Source organism: Camelus ferus, chromosome 25, assembly GCF_009834535.1.
Source record: "Camelus ferus isolate YT-003-E chromosome 25, BCGSAC_Cfer_1.0, whole genome shotgun sequence".
In the NCBI taxonomy this organism is placed as follows: Eukaryota; Metazoa; Chordata; class Mammalia; order Artiodactyla; family Camelidae; genus Camelus; species Camelus ferus.
The window spans coordinates 16,751,772-16,773,944 of record NC_045720.1 but is presented as its reverse complement, the minus strand read 5'-3'; the positions used below and the strand labels follow the sequence as shown (position 1 = coordinate 16,773,944).

At 39.1% G+C, this 22,173-nt stretch overlaps 1 protein-coding gene across 5 annotated transcripts in view; it reads left to right on the top strand.

Moving 5' to 3' along the window:
* The window catches only part of COLEC10 (collectin subfamily member 10), a 397,848-nt gene that overhangs the window by 129,181 nt on the left and 246,494 nt on the right, over nt 1-22,173 (top strand). For 4 of the 5 annotated variants that reach the window (XM_032468089.1, XM_032468088.1, XM_014560702.2 and 1 more), the window contains exon 4: nt 247-385. The exons of the other annotated variant lie outside the window; for it this stretch is intronic. The gene's annotated coding sequence lies outside the window, so the exon portion shown is untranslated. The remainder of the gene's footprint in view (nt 1-246; nt 386-22,173) is intronic. 5 annotated transcript variants of the gene reach the window in all.

Genomic DNA, 22,173 nt, shown 5'->3' with positions numbered 1-22,173 from the left:
ATTGCCTTCAGTACTGCGGTCTTGCCTACAGCCTGGGGAAACCTGCAGACAGTCCCTTGGCCATGTAGGAATTCGTGTGACCTGCTTTGCTGGCTAAATCTGGCCAAGGCAGCAGTGTGCAGTAGATAATGAGAATCTAGCAATTAGAGCTAACTTTTTAAATACCCTTTATGTGCCAGACACCATACTAATCTCTTTAAAGATCTTAGCAACCCTGTAAGTGCTTTTATTATTCCCATTTTACAGATAAAGAAACTGGTGCTGCGGGAGGTTAAATAATAAGCTCAAGGACTTAGAAGTTACGTGGCGTAGCTGGGGTTCCCTTCCGCAGTCCGGCTTTTAGTCCGAAGCCTTAATCATGATGTTCCTGTACTTCATAACAGAGGTAAGTGGACTCCCCATTGGCAACTAGTTCTAAGAGCATACCATGCCAGGGATCTGGAAAGATCAGTGGGAGTGCTGTTTGAAAGTGAAGTGTGTACCATCCTGGGATAGACGTGGTCCTTTGGTTTGGAGGGGAAACAAAATGAGACAGACCTCAGCCTAAGTAGTGGTTGGGATCAGGTGTGTGGTTAGAAGGACTGGAAATGGTGTCTTCCCAGTGATTCAGAACCTGAGTTTCTCATCCTCCTGATGAACCCGTTTTGAAGAAAGGGTGTGGTGATGTTCCCTGAGCCTAAAATTTCTTGCTCTCTGCTCAGCCGCACCAGTGTCGTTCATCATTTTAGTCTTCAACTGCAATATTGGTATCAATTGAATAGGAAAACAGCAGTCATTTTTTGCTCAATGGAAGAGTTTAAACAAATATTTTTGTTTTGTTTCTGTGGGAAACTATAAGGAAACGGAACTGGCCTTCCAAATGCAGGCTGTGCTATATAATTAGGTAGATAAACAAGGCTGTAGAAGTTAGAACTGCAGGAACCTGTAACAAGAAGCAGAGAAAAAGGATATTCTCGTTATCTATTAGTGAGGGCATAATTCTGACCATGGCAAAGGGAACAGTGTTTCCTTGATGATGGCTTTCCCTCTAGCTTTAGTAAACATGTGACTTTGTGTACTTCCCTAAAAGAGTGCATTTTTAGTGGAAGCGCATCATTATTCATTGTAACTTTTGACATCAGCACTAGAAGGCACTGATGCAGAACTGCTCACTTATTTAAGTTTTCTTAAGTAGTGCCTTGATTTCAGATGGAAAGGAGGCACAAGTTAGGGTACAAAACAGAAGCCAGGCTCTAGTGTTTTGTACACAAGGTCTGGGTCTTTCATTGAACTGAGGGGAAGTTTGAAAAAATGTCCTCCCTTTCCACGTTGCATCTCCTCCAGCTGTGGCAGTGAGCTGAGCTGTAGAGTGTTCGCTGTAGCTGGGTTTCTCCTGGGTATTTTTGCCCTATTGAGCCCTCTAGTCACCCTGTCAATCATTTTGTGTGTTTCAGTGGGTTTTATGTAGGTGGCATGTGCTTCACAGGTAACAATGATGCGATAACACCCTTGTACAAATATCTTTAAGCACTAGTGAGTAGGCCTACCAGAGGCTAAGTGCCTTAGAATGTGATGAGCCACGGAATTACACTACAGAAAGGCTCTGTCTGTTCGCTGTCTTACATGGAGTGCGTGAGAGTGTCCATTTTCCTGCACTTTTGCCATCATCAGATACTATTTTTAATTTTCATACCTCTGATGAGTGAAAAAATGTCGTCTTGGTGTTGTTTTAATTATTTCCAGTTCCTCAGTAACCACAAGATTGAATATCTTTTAATATTTATTGGTAATTTGCTTTCTTCTTTTTTTGAGCTATCTGTTCAAGTCCTTTGTGCATTTTCCTCATGGTTTCAATGTGTTATTCCTAGACTTGTCAGAGTTATTAATATTAGGAGTATTGATTTTTTGGTGAATATTTTCCCCCACTGCTCCTTATTTTTTGAAGATCTTTATGATGTCTTTCAAAGTATCTAAGTTGAAAGATTTAGAAAAATCTACTAATGTTTGTATATATGGCCTTTGAGTTTTGTGTGTTACTTAAAAGGACTTTCATATATATTTTTCTAGTGCTTTATGCTCATAACTCAAGCCATAATTTATTAATAGTCTTATTAGCATTTGTTTCCTTCTAATACTTTTTGAAGCTTCTTTTATGCATTTAAGTCTTTCATTTGTGTATATAATGAAATATATAGCTCATTTTTTTCCAAATAGATATCTAATTTTTCCAACTGTATTTTAAGTAGCACATAATTTTACCTCTAATTTGAAGTGTTACCTTTATCACATAATAAATTCTTTTTTTTTTCAATTGAAGTACAGTCATTTTATAATGTTGTGTCAATTTCTGGCGTACAGCATAATGTGTCACTCATACATATACATACATAAATTCCTTTTCATATTCTTTTTCATTATAGGTCACTACAAGATATTGAATATAATTCCCTGTGCTATGCAATATAAATTTGTTATTTGATACAGACTCACAGACATAGAAAATAAATTCTTATCTATGTTCATTTCCAGGCTTTTATATTCTGTTCTAATTTTCTTGTCTATTCCTGACAGTTGCCACAAGATTTTAATTACTGTAACTTTATATTTTGATTCGGTGCATTGAGCTTTGTTTTTTTTGATGTAGAATTTTTTTGGCAATTCTTGGAAGGTACTCTTTTTGTGAACTGTAGAAACAGCTAGTAAATACCCTTTTGAAAAATCTCAGCGGAGGTTTGATTGAAACCACAGAGTACATGTAGTCCCACTGGAGAAAAAAGGGTCATCTTTCCAAGCAAGGGAGTCTCCTTGCACAGGATGCCTGCCAGCACATTATCGCAGACTAGTGCCTCTAAAATGTTTAAGCTCCTCAACACACTCCGAAAGTTTTAACACTGAAGACAAATGTTTCTCTTCTCTCCCTTAATGCATGTTAAGTAGAAACCCTGCCTCATTTCATCTGCAAAATGAAACTAAGATCCTAGGATGCCTGCCTGGGTGGGTTCTGGGCATATCGTTTGGGAAGCTTTGCCATCTGGCTTTAGAGGTGATTCACAGTGGGATACCTATGCCATGTCAAAGTGTGGGAAAAATTATGGAGACCCGGGGCTGGGTCATTTTGATTAGATTCATCACATTTTCAATGAAGACCAATTTTATTGGGTTGTGTAGCTTTTATCTAAGGCTGTGCCCACGTGGTTCTGAGACTGCCACCCAATTCAGTTAATTCTCACCCAGGAAGATTATCAGTAAAATTCAACAGAGCAGCTTACAAATACGTTATTTGACATCATATATACCAAATTACTAGATAAATTAATAAGCTTTTAACTTTTACTTTTCTTTCTTTCCTTCCGGCCAACAAGGCTTCATTTTATTTCTGGAAGATTGGAGAAAATAGATCCATTCTCCAAAGTGTAGTTTTTCTTTATTGTAGCATTGTGAATTTTACAAATTACAAGCGAATCTGAATGTTCAAACAGCTTGGTAACTACATTTTTGTATGTCCATATAGTAATGTTATCATACAGCGTTTTGAAACAATGAGAGTTTGTTTGTAATATATAATGGCATGAAAGGTTGAAGATATGTTATTGAACAGAACTGAGTCAATGTATAGAACAGCATATATAATATGATCCATTTTTATTTAAAATAATTTGCTTATGAAATGCACACAGATATACCTAAAGAAATATGAAAAATAAGCACTGAATCTTGGAGTTGGGAAGTATAAAATTATAATTCTACCTTATACATATTTATATCCTTTTAAAATTTTACAATGAGCATATCTAAGTTCTATAATGAAAAACAATAAAAACTTTAATTTGGAGAAATGCAATTTTTAGATTATTTATGAATGGTCCTACTTCCTACAGTAATCTTTTCTCATAATCATAGGTTGTTGAGAGTTGACTATGCCCCAGAAATTATGCTTTCTTCTATTACAACACTATCTGTAGTGTTCAAGAGTATTAGCATTGTTATAATTTTGTGAAAGGTTGTAAGTGGCAGCTACAGAACTGGATGTGGAGCATTGCTTCATTTCATCCTCAACAGAACATTCTTCTGGGCCAGGTATTATCCCAATTTTACACATAATCAAAACTGATTTTTAGAGAGTTTAAGTCACTTGCTAAAGTCTTTTAGCTAATTAATTAGCATAGTAGGGAATCAACCTTTACTTTCTGATTCTAATTATGCCTTCTCCCAATGTTCTACAAAACAATTTCCACATGGAAATTAGTAAACATGAACTAGAGAGACTTTTCAGAATTCAGGGCCACAATATTCTCATATTTCTTTTGTAGATTAATTTACTAGGGCTGCCAAACCATCAGAATGGATAAGATGCTTAGTTGACACCATGGAAAACCACTGTTTTCTTAGGTCTGTAGCCTTCAGGTCTGTCTTCTTGGTGAAAAAAGCTAAAGCCACGCATCGTCATCTTTCTTCAGGGAGTGTGTTAGTTGGCTAGGACCATAGTCACAAAGTACCACAAACTGGGCACCTTAAATAGTAGAAATGTAGGATTTGTCTCACGTTCTGGAGGCAAGAAGTCCAAGATGAAGGTCTCAGCAGGGTTGCTTCCTTCTGAGAATGGTGACGGACATTCAGCTTCATGCCTCTCTCCTAGCTTTTGGTGGTTTGCTGACATTCTTTGGGATTCCTTGGCTTGTATAAGCAATACCCCTATCTCAGCCCTCATCTTCACTTGCCTCACTCCCTGTGTGCCTGTCTGTGTCCCGATCTCCTCTTTTTATAAGGAGACCAGCTACATTGCTTTAGGGCCCCACCCTACCCCAGCATGGCCTCACCTTAACTAATTACATCTGCAATGACACGATTTCCAAGTAATGTCACATTCTGAAATATGGGGATTAGGACTTCAACATACATATTTCAGGGGACACAATTAAGCCTATGGCAGAGAGTAACTTCCTTCTCCCTGGGGCCGAGGAACATGCTGCAGGACTGTCTTCAGAAGTCCCTCTACATCCGACTGTGGATGACAGCACCACAGTTCTGTGCCAGAGTCCTTCAGTGTTCTTCTCTGTTCTTCGCTGTTTAGACACTTTGGAGAAGACTTGATTTGAGCTTCTTGTTCAGATGGCAGTCTTCTCTTAGGCAACCTGATGCTGGCTTTACATGATTGCTTGAGAAGTGCTGTCCGTTTTAGATTAGTTTGCCAGGCTGTGGAGGTGAAAATAACTTCATTTTTCAGAACCATCCCATTCATACTTTAGAAGAAACGGAGACCTCTGTATGCAAAGTGTTGTACTTACATAATAAGTAAATATACTTATTTCTAAGGCAGGAGCCTCATCTTAAAAACTTACAATGTCAAACATATGTATATATTTATATATATATATATATTTTTTTTTTCCTGTGTTGCAACCTCCTAGAGTAACATAGAAAAGAACTAGAAGCTTTGAGTTAGAATTAGCACTAGTCAGTAATTTCTTGTGCCTAAACCAAACCCCCATGAGATTGGGATCAGGTTTTGTTCTCAGATGTAGCTCTGGGGATGTTAAAAAAAAAGTCCATGGTGGCAGACACTGCTAGTTTCCTGCATGTTTCTTTCTTACTGCTTCCAACTAATACAACCTGGTTTTTATTACAGAAGCAACACTCTCTGTTTTCCTCCATAGAATTCCTTGGAGCCAAGCCTTTCCTGGCCATATGACCCAGTTTTGGCTAATAAAGTGTAAGCAGAATCTACTGGACAGAACTTTTGGAGGAGCTACAGTTTTGTTTTGTTTTGTTTTGTCTCAAACTGTGGCGCTGTCATTCTCACGGTTGTGAGATGGCTGCTCTACCTCATCTGAGTTGTAGGTAGAAAGATGAAGGAAACATAAAGGCAACATAATATAATATGCTATATTATATATGTTTTATATATATTATATATACTTATATAATATTTTATATATATATATATATATATATATATATATATATATATTCACAGTTAAGTTGTTATTTGAAAAACAAAGTCAAGAGTATCAACAGAACCACTGAATGGGAACTTTATAGTATGACACGGATTCCTTATATGATTCTGATTCAAATCCCAGGTTAAGAACCACCACATGTCACACCACGCTAGCCATGAGGGATGGGGCTACATACATGTACACAGATATGCACACACATATGCCAGTATAACACACAAACTGCTATGTCAGGGTTCTTTTAAATTCCTTTGCTTTCTTATCTGTTCAACTTGTAGCCTCATGTCCTTCAAATAGAATATTATAGAACATGGTCTAGGCATCATCGAATGTGGCCCATCAAAGCTTTATTTCTACTTTCCCACCATTCAGCTTCTTGATCCACTGATCATGAGAAGGTACTTTGCTTCATCAGAATTTGCCCTGAAATTAAAAATATATATATGCAGACAATGCCCAAAGGGTAAGGTTTTATTACTGTCAGGAGCTCTGTAAATTATGGGGCATTCAGAGAAAGTGCAATAACCTTGTGAGATTGACTATTAGACTACATTTTATTCATCACTGAATTCCAAATACTGCCTGACATGAGCTTGATGATCAGTAACTCTTTTGAAATGGACGATTTCTGTTTGTCATAAGGGGAAACTTCCGACACTCTCTTAACTAACCTCCCTCCATCCTCCTCCATCTCCCCAAATTAAGTGACTTGTGCAGGGTTTCTTGCCTTGTTAATTGGAAAGTTGAAGCCAGAACCAAGGTCTTGTGTCTCCAGAACTAGTGCCATCCTTTCATCTTCATTCCAATCATCAATATTTTATTTAATGGCAAAAAAGTGCTGCGGGCTTATGGCCATCCCTGGTGACAAACCAGATCTTAAGTTTGGAAGATGCTGGGAGTAAACGTTCAAGAATGGGATTATATTTTAGTAGTTTGTGGTTTAGAATTTAGTATTTTTATGTTGACTTCTTTATATTAACTGAATTTCCATGACTCTGTCCCCTTGGATTGCAGTTGTAATTATGTAGCAGTTAACATCTTCTCTGGGCCCAGCATATCCCATAATTAGCTGTGTTCTCTCCACAGCATATGACTCAACCCTATGTGGTTCTTCTGTATCAAAGGCAGGGTGACCAGATTTTTTTTAACCACAATACTTGAGCATGTAGTGGCAGATGGTTGGACAACCCAAGTGCATCGGGTCCTTTTGAAGAACAACCTCACCAAAAACAAGCAAACAAACAAACAAAACCAAACCCTGAGATTTATTTTTTAAAAAAGGAAAGAACCTTCCTGGAGATGTTTTCAAACACTCCATCATTTAAAAGGAAAAGCATGTCTCTTTCTCTCTATTTCTTTTTTTTTTTTTTTGGAAGAACTAAAATAGAAATAAATGAGTTAGAACTTTGAGGTCAGCCTTGATCAGGAAGGAGAGTACTTCCTGGTCTCTAATCAGAAGTCTGCAGAGGTTTACTCGGTTGAGCTAGGGCATTGGGTGTAATGTAGTATGTAGTGGGAAGGGCACAGGACTAGGGTTCAAGAGACCCAATTTATTCTTTTTTCTGCCACTAATTAGATATCTGAAGCTTTCCAAGCTTTGGTGACTCCATCCTTCTACCTGAGATCACTTATGTAAAACCACTGTTGTACGTGGAAGATCTTATATTATTAGACCGGTTGAAAAACAGAGTGTCTCAATCTCCCTTCTGCGCATAGACATTAATCTGTATCTCCTTGTGAAGGACCCTAGAGAAGGAAGACTCAGGAGCTGCCCTGGTCAACTTATTACAGGCTTAGTGAAACTTACCATCAGGGAATTCTTATTATATTAGTAATAACATATCAGAACGTAGAATGTTTTATTCACCAGAATTCCATAAGGAGAAATAACTGTATTTGTTGGGAAAAGCACTTAGGATGGAAGGCTGGACCCAATAGGAATAAATATGAGCTTTCCTCCGCTGTAGTACTTCTAGGAATGGATTTTCTTACCACTCCTCAGAGAGGCGGGTATAGGAAAAGGGAAGAGGAGAATGGGGCTAGTATGATGATAGGAGTCCTATGTGATTTACAAGGTAGCACTGTTTCCAAACCCTCAAATACTGAATTTTCTCCAAAGTGCATAAATGCTGGTATATGTGTATGCAGATGGGAAGAGGTAGTTGGAGGGAGAAGTTGTGAAGGTGCTATATTTTTCACTCACATTAATTCTGAATAATGTCAAGCTTGGGTATAGGAAGGAAGCGAAAGAAGATAAGAGAAAACCAGACTTGAGGACTGGCAGGAATATTATGAGAGCTCTAGATTTCTAGTCTATGGAATGAGGCTTCAGATCGAAGTCAACAGATCTTCAAAAAGCATTTATAATTTAAACACACTAGTTAACACATAGGGTTTGTGCACTTTCCACATTCTAGGTCTTCTGCTAAATGCTTTATGTGCATTTCATATTTAATACATACATGCGTGCAAAGATTAGTCCTTTTTCTCTTTACATGAACCCTGTGAGGTATGTATTATTACCTCAATTTCACACTTGGAGAAACTAAGACTCAGAAGTTACATAGATTGTCCAAGGACACATCGGTGTGAAGTACAATTTAGATTCCAAATATGCTTGACCATTCATTTATTAATTATTCCTTACTATAAAAATGTATAAAGCAGCTTATTTACTAGACATCAAAGGGCATACAAAGATAATTCTAAAGTGAAACTTGCCACAGTGTATTTATTTTTATCCTCTAACAGGAGCTATAGAATGAGGTCAGGGCCATGCTATCAAGACAAAATAAGGCATGGGCCATGTGAGAGGTTTAAATGCTGGCAATTCCAGAGCAGTCAAAGATCTAATGCCCCCTCTCCTTGGTGCAGTCTGAGTCCTTTTCTCTGGTGGTGCTGAAGGATGGCTAACGTATTCTAGATGTGACCCTAAGTCAGACATTCTCTTGTCCAGCGTCATCGGCCGTGACAAGGATTCCAGCCCTTCATTAGTTTCAGTACTTCTAGCGGTCTCTATTGAAGATCCTTGCAATCCTGGGTGGCAGTCGCCTCAGAAAGCCTACTGTATTTCACCCTGTATGTCCCCATCCAACAGTTTTCCTCTCTTGCATCCCCTGCCCTGGGTTCTTTTCCTGTCTCTGCCACATTCTTCCTCCTTATCTCTTGCATGGCATCTCTTCCTTCTCCTCCAGAAACCACCTCCACACACTCCCTTCCCAATCCTGCCCTGAAGAGATCTCAAAGAACTATTTCCCGAGCAAAGTTGATCTCTTTAAGAGAGAGAGAGGTTCCTTGTTTTGGATGTTTTGTTTTATTGCTAATAAAACAAACTTTTCTTCATGTAGGAATTTCTTTTATGAATTTCTAGACCCACTTGAGCCTTCCTTTCCTCATTTGTCCCCTGCTTTCTGAGGCTTCTCTTGAGATTTCCATTCCCTAGCCCTCTGCCTTGATCTCAACCATCTTGATGTTCTGTTGCTCATTAGCTCAGGATTTCCCTAAACCTTGGTGTATGGATAGTATGGTAAACCCAAGTCAGCCGCATAGTTCATGTGCAACTTTCATAAAAAATTTAGAGGGAAAAGCTGGAGGTGGCCTGTGGGCAGTCTTTTATTTGATTTTTTCTATTTCATCAATTCTAAAGCGAAGTTCACTTTCCAGAGTAAAAGGGGACCCTTTCTTAATATATTGTTGTGATGTTATGAAAACAATTTTGTATGTTGGAGCTGGTACTGGCCCAGCAGTCAGAGAGGCTGTATAAATCTCAACTCCACCACTTCATAGTTCTCTGGCAAAATTATACTCAACCACTCTGAGTCTAGTCTCCTCATCTATAGATTGGGATGATAAAACTATAGATACTTCATAAAGTTATTGTAATTAAGTAAGATAAGTATGTATTTAGAATACAGTAAGTGCTCAATAAATGGAGGCAGTTGGTTAGACTGGGAATCTCAAGCATGTTTACTAAGGAAAGCAACTTGCAAAAAACATAAAAATTCTCAAATTCCCACATTCCCATTGACCTTTTCACACCAGTATTAGAAGGTAGTGCATGGGTTGGTTATCCTTTGTTTAATCCAGTTAAAATTCCATAAATATGTAATAGGAGTGTTTATAATTGAATTACAAACTTAGAGAAGCCTAGGGTTGGCCTTCATAGCTGAAAAAAAAAATCCCACCCCTCAGTCTAGATTTCGTATCTCTGCAGTTCATTTCCTGAGAGGCCTTCCAGCTATGTGATTTCCCATAGCTTTAGGCTTTGTTGTTATTAGTTAAGGATCCTGTTGGGCTTATCATCAGTTCTGGCAGCTGCTGGCACAGGTGACTGTACATGGTGAGAGGTGGGTTCACTGTGTAGGTGGGGGCTTTCCGATTCCAGGGGAGAAGATTCTTTGTAACATCAAAGTAGCTGTGTATCTTATCTGGGCTATAATATCTCTGTGAGGAAGTAAGTAGGAGTTTACAAAGAGAGTGTGCTCACAGGCTGAAGAGTAATGACTGAATTTAATAAAAAAACCTTCCCTGTACAGGAAAGCTCCACATTCATCTTTGTGTTTTCATGAGAAGCTACAAGGTAAAGCCCTTTGAACCAATTTTCTAACTTTTACTGACTTGAGACACCTGGTGTCTTACATGAAAATGGTAAGAGCAAATGATCAAAGAATAACAAGTGACTGCCATCATTTGTTGAGCACTTATTATGTTCCTCCTAATTATGTAAAGTAGATATTTTAAATTTCCATTTTACAAATAAGAGTTGTGAGGTTCAGTGATTAAATGATCTGCCCAAGGTGCTTCAGGAACTAAGTTACTTCCAAGAATCCATTCAGCAATTTCCTTCCATCCAAAAATATGCACTAAGAATTGTTCAGTGATATCATTTGCCTTTATTTTGTCCCTTTTGTTTCAAAAGACTTTTTCCAGAGACGTATTTAGAAATGCTTAAACATGGAAGAATCCAGTTTTAAAGGCATGAAGATTTCTTAACATTTTCTATACAACAGGGTGGCTGGTCAAGATAGCATCTAAAATCCCTTTCTATGAAAAAAAAAATTTTTTTTTGATTTTGTGAAACCCAATTCCTCTTAAAAGCACAAGGACAATGCTGATGAAAGATGTATATTCAATCCCAGTTCAGCAGATTCGAGAGGAGATAACATCATCCAGACAAAATGCAACCTTTCTAGAACTGAGCTTTTCTCAGGGTGTGAATTCTTGTCTCTGTATATGAGCGCCTCAAAGCACTCATCACAGTTTTAGCAAAGACTGTGCCCTCCGATGAAATTTCATTGGATGAACAGGACCGAAACATCTCAGACATCTCAGAAAGTCTTGTTTCCATGTCTCTTTATGATTAAAGCATTTTATCACAAAATAAATACATGAACAAACATGAAACAGAACATGAATAAACTCCTCTCCAAACATACAACATTGGCCAGTTAGTTAAAGAAAGTGAGATTATGATTATTTGGCATTTACTGTATTAAAAAATGGAAACTCTCGTTATTGACTGATGACCATTTAGCAAGATTTTCTATAGGTTAATTCCTTTCCCATGATGGTTATTCCCATTTTATTGGCAAAGAAATGGAGGCTGATATGTCACAGAGTGACTTAAAACACCGCAAGTGGAGTGGATGGGCAAGATTTAAATCCTTCTACTTAACCAACTAGATTGACTCGACTTCATTCCTTCTGCTGCACTGTGCTCTCTCCTAGTACTGGAACTCAGTCCTGAAGTACAGGATAACTTCATTGTATGGAAATTGCTTCTGGGTAAAGAAAATCCCCTAGAGGGTTCTGGAGCAGCAGCAACAGTCCACACGGGAGCTTTTTAGAAATTCAGAATCTTGGAACCCACTCCCTCCCTACTACATCAGAGCCTACTTTTAACATCATCTCCCAAGGACTTGCATGTAGATTCCTGTTTTAGAAGCAATGCCCCACCCACAAGCATCAAGTAAGGTGTTTCTTAAGAGGATGAAACAAGATTGTGCATTTTCAAATAAACCTCTTTCCATCCTTGGTAGTGAAAAATATTTGGACTGTTTTGATTTCTGTCAGGAATATGACAGAAGATAAAAAATGTACGCTTTATAATCATCCACTAATTTATTCTAGTAGATTGCTTTTATGTTATCAGTGCTGAGGAAATTAAGCCTCGCCGGGACAGTTTCTCACTGGAGGCGCCGACATTCAGTCTTTCCTGTAGAAGGGGAAGCAGATGGGCCTGGGCGTAGATATTATGCATTCTGATAGCGCAACAGCAATCTTTCATGAGCTGCCCTGGAGCAAAGTGAGAAGAGTTCTGTGTTAATTTTTTAATGTCTTTTTAATTATAAGTGTCAAGCCGTAGTCCCTGAGTTTCACTGAGAGAACTGGATTTCTTCTCTGTTATCTTTGAAATGAAAGCCAATTCAAGGAGCCATTTATTATTATTTTTTTATTCATTTTTTTTTCCTGGTTGCCTTGTTCCTAGTTTTCCAATTGTGGTGCATTTCAAGATGAAAACTAGTCATCATGTGTTCACTTTGTTAACTTTGCATTTAAAGTCATCTTGGAATAGAAAACAGATACCCACCTCTATCAGTCAGCTGTGGCCACAGGAATGCAGCGTGATAGCACAAAACATTCATGGCATTTAACAATAAGTATTTATTTCTCACATCATGTCTGCAGAGATGGAGGCTTGGCTCATCTAGAAGGAACTTGGTTAGGGTGGCTGCCTGGCTCTGATCCACGGGTCTCTCATCTTCCTCCTGGGACTGGCAGGCTGGGCATGCTCTTCTCTTGGAGATGGCAGAGGACAAGAGAGCAAGCAGAACCCTACAAAGTTTCTCTTGCCTAGCATCAAGGCTGAACACTATTGTCACTAATGCTTTGTTCTGTTGACCAAAGCAAGCCACAGGGCCAAACACAAAGTCAGAGGGCAGGGAGATTTATTCTGCTTCATTTATGGGAAGAACTACACAATCACACAGTAATGGGTGTGGATGGAGGAAGGGGTGAAGGACCGCGACTGTTGCTCCAGTTTTACCATCTGCCACACTGCTTGTCTTGTTTTCCTGAAATTTCTGAAATTCAGAGATTCCTAGCCTCAGATTGCTGATATATTGTGTTCTGATCTATGTAATGTGATGCATGATGCATGGTTTCTTTCACAAATGCTGAAAGGGAATACACTCAACACTGAGCTCGAGTTAGTCCCAGCCTTTTTTATGCTCCTAGTTAATGTGATGCTATAGAAAACCATGTCATGCTAATTACAAAATCATTTCAGTTGCCCAATATTATGGATTTTTCCTTGCCTGATAATATAGCCTTTCAGAGGTAGTCAGATCACATTGGGGAGAATTGCTGAATGTAAATAGTGGTGATTAATTCAAACACTAGTCATGAATCTATAGAGAAATAAGTTCAAGATAGGGAATTCAAGGATTTCTTGTATGTATTAACAGTATTAATATTCCTACTTTTCAATAACTCTTTCAGATCATAAAACAATCTTCTTTAATTTTCTGCTTGAACTACCATATGGGGAAAATGTTTTCTATAGTTTAGGGGAAAGATTAGTTTAAAAGTAGAGCAGGACAACTGTCTTAGGTGCTATGATTTGAAGGTCTCTTATCTTAATATCAACCTCCCTGCCCCCAGTGTTTAAAATTTCACCCTTTGAAAGTTTCTCTTTGGGCTGAGATTTTATTGATTTTTAAGACATTTACCATCAATCAGTTTTTTCTCTCAAATTCAAGTGGAAAATGAAAAAGAAAATCAGTGATCAAAACATCAACATCCAAGGAGGCCATTTCTTTACATTGTTCTTCGCTCTAGCTATCTTCGTCAGTAGCTAAGTCCCAGACTTGGCTATGGTCTTCCTTTTATAACCAAGAGTCTCATGAAAAATTATGGCCACACAAAAAAGCAGTTTTTCGTCAGGATGAATTCTGTTCCTTTCCTAGAATCATACCTCATGCGATAACTGTGAAGATTAAGTGAATTAACACATGCAAACCGCTTAGGAGAGTGTTAGACACAAAGCATATGATTATTAGTAATATTTTGCCATAGTATCTGCATCACTTTATTGTATTTATTTTTGATGTTATCTGTCTTGTCTTCTTGCATGGAAGATTTTTGAGATACCCAGAAAAATCCATGGCAAATCATGTGTGCTGCATATTTATTAATGGAATGAATTTGTTGGGCATTCACTCTATGTTAGAACCATGCAAAGCATTGAGTATGCAAAAATAACAATTATCTAATACGTTGAACGAGGGCTTGGTCTATGATAAAAGACACACTTCTAGACAAAATCATAAAATCTAATATAAAGATGGGTAGAATAGAGGACTGTAGAGTAGTATGGGCGACCAGAAGTAAGAGAGACACTCAGATGACCCCACAGCTTTGTCCTGGATGGGGGAGTGTTGTCTAGGTGATTAGAAAATGAGTTGGAGCAGTGTTTGTCAAATTTAGCATGAATCACAGTCACCCGGAAGGGTTGTTGAAACACAGAGTACTGGGCCCTGTGCCCAGACTTTCTCATTTAATTGGTCTGGGGTGAGCCTGAGAATTTGCATTTCTGACAAGTTCCCGGATGATGCTGGTGCTGCTGTTCTAGGGAACACATTTGGAGAACCACGAAGAAGGAGGTGGAAATGCCCCTATCACATGAGGTGTTTCGTGTTTATTTTCGTGTATTCATCTCCTTCAGTGCGATAGGTTTACTAGTCAGGGTAGCCTAGGCTATGCTGTTAGTAACAAATTAACCATGAAGTCTCAGGGTTTCTCCCTGTCCCCCGCATGCACAAATGGTTTGTTGTCATGTATGCATGTGTCCTGTGCAGGTAGATGGGGCTCTACTCTACACAGTCACTCAGGACCTCAGTGGATGCTGTGGACCACACCCACCCACAGGGCTTAGATGCGCCATCCCCGCAGCTGCTGGGACTTCGTGCCAGCTGAAGAGAGCTGTCATGTCCCAGGGCACGTGCACCCCCATGCAGTGATAGGCCATGTGGTCCACTTGTGGGGAATGAGACAACTCTGAAGAGTCATTTCAGCTCTAGAATTTGATTGGACTGAACTTATTTAAACCTGGGGGCCCCAGTTGTAGGCTAGATTCCCCAAGAAACAGACTCTGACATTTTTGGTTCAGGAAGTTTATGGAACAGTGCTCGCAGTGTCCATATGCAGAGGGAGTGAAGAAGTTAGGATGGGGCAGAGGATATGATTGGTTTAGTATCTGGAGCTAAGGTGGGTGCCTCCAGGTGGCAGGCCTGCTTAGCTCAGAAGCGGTGGCATGGCCTCAGCAGGGGAGGCTCGTCACCATCATGGGGGAAGAACAGCATCAGTGGATGGGAATGGTGGGCTCTGCTTTGGCTGGCCGCATCTTTGGAGAGCCACACTGACATTCTTCATGGACTTCTCTGTTCTCTTCACTGATAAAAATTAACTAGAGCATGGATATCATCTGGGGGAAGGTTTTTTTTTTTTTTTTTGGAGTATGCAACCCAGACTCTGCTCCATAAATCAATCTGTGTCTCAGAATCACCAGATTTAAGGATTGTGCTTGAATTGAACAACATGTTGTTCCGATGACCACCGAGCAACAGAATTCCACGAAGACCACCCCTGACTGAGATGGTGAAGGGGTCTGCAAAACACTTCAAATGAAGATAAATAGCCTCTAGAAGAGAGGCTTGAGGGAACCTGGCCGTCATCTCTAATGTGGAGGCTGTCCTGTGAGAGAGGGTATTGGCTCACCCTGGCCCACTTCAAGAACAATCCTAAACAAGATGTATAGTCCCCAGGAGGTGAGGGTTAGTGTGTGTCACAGTCATCACTGTATCCCCAGGTTCTGGTGTAGTACCCGGCACAGAGTAGTTGCTCAAGAAATATTTAGTTAAATAAAAGAAACTGGATGAATGTTACCTGGGTTCATAGTTTAACTCGACAGCAGAAAGTCTGTGAAGCACACTAGGATTATCTCTAAAACTGGGATAGGCTGCCCTGCAAGCTAAGTCAAGACTTCATCTTTGAAAGGACACAGACCTGGGTGGGATGACTTTCCCTCAGCAAGGGCTACTGTAAGATGAAATTCCTGCTCTGGAAAGGAAATTGGATTTCTAAGGTTTCTTACAATTTTAAGATTCTTAGTATTTTAAGGATAGATGGTAACTGTTCCTTGTGGAAAGAGCCGTCAGAAGGCATGGTAGCTACTGTACACAGGAGGTTTTGAATTTTTTGCTTTTACTGAATTCTCTCAAGATTCCACAAACACTTTGAAGGAAAAGGTATTTTCTCTGCGACATCCAAATTAAAATATTAATTATTAATATACCAATTATTTTCCTGCAGTCAGAGATGGTTTCTTTGTGAAGACCATGGGATCCCCAGAACCTCTGGACTTGTAGTTAGAGAGGGTTATAGATCCAAGGATGCTTTTTGTTCTCATGCACCCTGTATCCTAAGCTTATATTAAGGAGTTAAATCCTTTATACTGTAATTCAGGATAATGGAGTAGGAGCAAAAATTATAGTGCAAGCTCTTTAGGGTAGGAGAGTATGATTTCTAAATTCAGGAACTATAGTTACCTTTGAGGATTTTAAGAAAGCTCGTATAAATTATGTGGGAAAAATGCGTACTTGTATGAAATTTTGCATACAGGACCTCTTAAAACCCATTCATGAATTAAGAACCTATGGAATAAAGATGAAGATTTTTAGAGGCCTTAGGCCTCCTGGGTATTTCTCTTTGAGCACAGAAAGCTACTCTCATTCCTGATGCCCTGTAAGGAAATAATTTGTAGAGATATAACTTATTACATTTATGAAGTCCAAGGCGATCAAGGGTCCGACAAGATGGGTAGAGAGCTGGTGTTTCAGTTATGCTGATGGATATATTAAAATAAGTCAGGCTTCAGCTTATAATCACAATGCTTCATCGTAAATGATACTGACTGGCACTTGGCCTTTGGAATACTTGTCTGCTTGAGTTGTATTTCACAGTTCTCCTGGTTGTGACACTTTGAATAAGTGGTTGAACATCATACCTACTTGACTGGGTTAATGGGCAATGATGGGACCTGCTCATTGGAAGCTATGTCAAGACAAAGTGAATGTATGTCTGTAATTACTACCAGTGTGGTGAACCCGTAGGAATTTCTGGATGCAGGTACTTGTTGATAGAGACAAAGCAAAATGTGACCTAGGAAGCTATATGATAAAGTGAAAAGGCCATGGCTTTGGGGACAGAAAGATCTGGGTTTGAATTCAGCTTCACCAGTTGTTAACTATATGATTTCAGGTTGGTTCTTTAGTTACCCTGAGTCTCAGCTCCTTCGTCCTTAGAATGGGGCTGAGAGTACCTGTTTCAAAGTCCTGCTGTGATAGTGTCTGTAAAGCATGTAGCTTCAGGTTTGGTACAAAGAAAATGCTGCACCTTAGTTCTCGCCCTCCTTAAAAGTCAGACATATTCTAGGTAAGTGCTGTCCAGTAATAGATTAGTTTCTTTGACTTAAAGAGCATCGGGAGGATCATATTGGACAGCCTCTGTAAAGGGAGCATCCTATCGGGAACACTGAGAGTATGAAATGCCAGGAGGAGGAAGCAACAGTATTAAAGGAACTTGGGGTCAGCCCTAGGGGACCTCCCTAGTGACTTTTTTCTCCAGCGCCAGACCTGAGTTCTTCCCGTATCTCTTCAAGATGTACCTATTCTGAACCTTTAACTATCCCAACTGGATGCTTCACATTGGTCCAGAAGGAATGCAGTTGAAACATGACTGATTTTCTCCCTGCCTTCTGAATGTCATCTGCAGTAATCCCTGCCTTAACCAGAGAATGCAAGGTTGGTTGCCTGCAAAGGATAGCTGTCTAACCCTCTCCTTGGAGGAGTTTTAGAGACTTGGGAATACAGCTGCAGGAAGGAAATCTATATTTTTCTAGGCTAGGACTTCTCAGCATCAGCAGTATTGACAACACGGGCTGGGTAATGCTTTGAGATTGTCCGGTGCATCCTATGGGAGCGTGTTCAGCCGCATCACTGTCCTCCACCCACTAGATGCCAGTAGTGACCCCTGCTCCTGATCTGTGACAACCAAAAATGTCTCCAGACATTGCCAAATGTCCCTTAGAGAGAAAAATTGCCCCCAGTTGAGAACCACTGTTATAACCCAACCTTTTATCCAATGAATGGCTATTCCTCTTCTGGTTTTTCACTCTTAAATTGACCTGTAGCTCCATTTCCAGTTATTTTCATCTTCATTTGTATTGCGTAGATAACTAGAAACACAAGCATGAGAAAACCTACATTTAAATTGTGGTCATCTGACATTTTAGTAAAGCAAGACTTTGAGCTAGAAAATGGAGGAGAACCCAGGATTTTCTCTTTATGGTGGATTTTAGAGTTAAAATCTGAATAATTAAGGACATTTTTGATGCTCTATTTGCTAAAATTTTAAGAGATTAGACAATGACTTTTAGATTCTCCTGTCCTCTTTAATATGACCTTGGACAAGCTAACTTTCAGCTTCCAGGAATGAAGATAGGCTCTGCAGAAGGATTAATGGCCTCTGAAAGGTACCTCAATGCTATTCCACAGATATTGAGAATAAAACTTTTCTTTTTTTTCTTTTTTATTGAAGTATAATTGATATACAATATTACATAAGCTACAAGTATACAGCATAATGATTCACAATTTTAAAGTTTATATTCCATTAATAGTTACTATAAAATACTGGCTGTATTTCCTGTGTTTCACAATATATCTTTGTAGCTTATTTATTTTATACATAATAGTTTGTACCTTTTGATCTCCTCCCCCTTTCCCCTTCTCTCTCTCCACGGATGACCATTAGTTTGTTCTCTATATTTGTAAGTTTGTTTTTCTTTTTATATTCTCTAGTTTGTTTTATGTTTTAGATTCCACATATAAGTGATATTGTACAGTATTTATCTTTCTCTGTTTGACTTACTTCACTTAGAATGATACCCTCCAAGGCCATCCATGTTGTTGCACATGGCAAAATTTCATTCTTTTTTATGGCTAGTATTGCACTGTATATAGATATACCACATCCTCCTTATCTGTTTTCCTGTTGATGGACACTTAGGTTGCTTCCGTATATTGACAATTGTAAATAATGCTGCTATGCACATCGGGGCGCATGTATCTTTTTGAATTTATGTTTTCATTTTTTTCAAGTATGTACCCAGGAGTGGAATTGCTGGGTCATATAGTAAATATAGTTTTCTGAATCATGCTTGCAGGAGCATTTCAGGCAGGCATGAAATGAGACAACGTGTGTAGAGCATCTTGAACTATATCTAGCATGGTACTTGCTAATGAATATTGATTCTTTTACCATTATCATTATTTTTATCAGCATCACTGCCCTGGTTAAACTCTAATCCACTTACACTTAAACTGCAAGTCTTTGTTTGCTGTTTATTTTAGTTTTTTTTTTAAATCTCTTTGAATGATAAATTCACACCTTACATTAGGTTATAATGGTGAATTTATTTTGAGTAATTCAATGAGTAATGCAAATGTAGAAGCTTTATGTGGTTCCATCCAGTTCACAAACATTATAATACACTGAAGAAACACTTGGAAATTGAATAGTCTAGACCCAGAAGGTATTTCTTATGTCTTTTCAGTGGCCTCCAAGGACAAGTAGCAGATTTTAGCAGGAACAAAGAGATAAAAAATATAAAGTCCCTGTTGCTAATTGCTAGAATAATCCCAGATGTCTCTGTGAACATCAAGGCAGAAATAGTTTCTTTTAAAGCAGCCCCGAGGGAAGCTAATGGGCTCTGATAGCTGGAATCTCCTCCAAACCCCTGTTTTGCTTCTTAAAAAGGGCTCTATTCTCTTTGAATCCCTGGATTACTCGGTTCAGTGCTGAGGCATTGTACTGGAGAATTAGGGTGTCTGCTCAGCGGAAGAGGAACCAGGTGCTAAGAGATTGTTATAATTGGTTCTTAAATGGGGTAGAGACTATGAGCCCCCAGGCATCATTGCTGACTGGAGGGACCTGTGAGGAAATCTGGATGCTTAAGTCCTTTCCTTTGGACTTAAACAAGGGAGGAAGTAACTTGGGGTTAGGGTAACAGGGGAAGGGGGAGAAAACCACACAGAACTGGTTACATATACTTCACCAGGACACAAAGAGGGTTTACCCTGAAGCCTTAGCTGTTGGTGGATTAGCAGTCCAGCCACGGCAATGTTGGGGATAAAAGTAATGTTAATGATAAAAGAGTCAATATTTCTTAGCAAACACTGTGCTACGCACAGTACCAAGGGCTCTACATCCATTCTGTCATTTCAACCCCGCAGGAGTCCTTTGAGGACTATTACTAACTTTCATTGTGCAGATGAAGAAACAGCAAGATGGGAGCGTGAAGAACCTTGTTCAGGTGGTAGAACTGAGTTTCAAATTCAAGAGTAAGCCCTGTGCTTTTAACCACTTCTCTGCTGCATGTCTCAAGATGTAGAGCATTGTTCAAGTTGATCTAGACTCAGGTCGGGGGTCGAAGGACCAGGACAGCCAGGATCAATGCCAACAAACAAGTGTCATGGAAACCCTCACCAGAGATGTGGGGGCAAGTCATTCTGAGGAAACCCAAGGCTGCCCTGTGAAATAATGTGGGGCCTCTGTATTTTCAAGAGTGGCAGAATGGAAAAAAGTATATCCTGTTTCCCACGGAGACATGTCTAGTGGACTGATATTGTAAAATTTAGCCAGTCTGGTTTGTATGGGGTAATTTAGGTTCAAACCCACTTCTTACTGAAATGCTCTGTGCTGACTTTCCTCCGTGGCTAAACATACCTCCTTTCCCTCACGTCTTCTGTCTGGAGGCGTGAGAATCGTTAGTGGGATCATGTTTGTGAGGAATTCTTTGATTCACTTTGGGAAAATTATGCAAATACAAAATGTAATAATCTGATTTCTATTACCTAGAGAGAACTCACTGAAGAGGAAAATTAAATGATTATGGGCCCAAGTAGATGATTTATGAGTAACGGCTATAAAATGTAAAGATTCTAACAACAAAAATCTCTGTAAAAGCTGATATGGGAGAAAAATGATGTGGGCTGGGACAAAGGCTTCTGGGTAAGATGAGCAGGCTGAAATTGAAAAGAAAACGGTTTTGTCCCTTATGACAAGTATCAAAACATGCAGGTTAATGATATACTGAATACTTTTATAGAGAACCTTCTACCCTCCAATCCTGGAGGGCCTGAAAACAAAATATGGCAACATACGACGCATTTGGAAGTTAGGAGGGTGGAAGTGGTGGGATATAATGATTAATGCTTGAGGAACCTTCCGAGACGAGGTCATTGACGGCTAAGGTTAATGGCAAATACCGTTTCTGTGACTTTACTGCTCAGACTACACTGAAACGTACGTTAAGAGTTTGAATGCTGCTTTCAGACCACCTGTGATTTATGGACCCTCATGTTAGCCATATATAACTTTAGACAGACGAGGTAAAATATTTCCATAATACAGGCTCTCCTGAGTGTTGAGTGACTCTGTACCAATGTCCAGAGAAAGCATAAACTGTGAAACTCTCTTCAGAGAAGTAGTAAAGCAATACTAGATAGGACCGTGTGAGCTGGGTCATGTTACAGCCAGTAGACAAGGTGCCCTATGTCTTAAATAGTATTTCAGCCATGCAAATGATTTGATGCTAAAACTTACAGGGAATTATGACTTTAGAAAAAAGGTGAGCATTGGATATGGAAGCAGTAGGTTGTCATTGTGGCAAGGTGAAAGAATGCTCATAAAATAAAAACCAGTCTCCGGACAGTCATTTCATTGCAACAACTCCCTTTTGAGAAGTTGCCCTGTGCACAGCACTATTCCAGGAACACAGAGGGAAGCAAAATAAATACCAGTGTTCACGGTCTAGTGAAAAAGATATAAAATCAAAATTTAAAATGATTCTTGAATTAAAAGCAGACTAGAACAGTGGTATAAAGGGGAGGTATAAACGGAAGGAGGAGATAAGAAAAAAATTCATCCAAAATGAGATAATTTAGGATTAGTCTTCAAATCCCTCAGGAGATGAGGAATAGCAAGCAAAAAGAGATTTACGATGAAAATTATTCCAAATTAATTTGCAAGATAAATAAAGCTGCTTTATTTTAGCAATTACCACAAAAGAATACTTTTTCTAACTTATTTTTGGCTGTGTGTCAGCATGGGTATT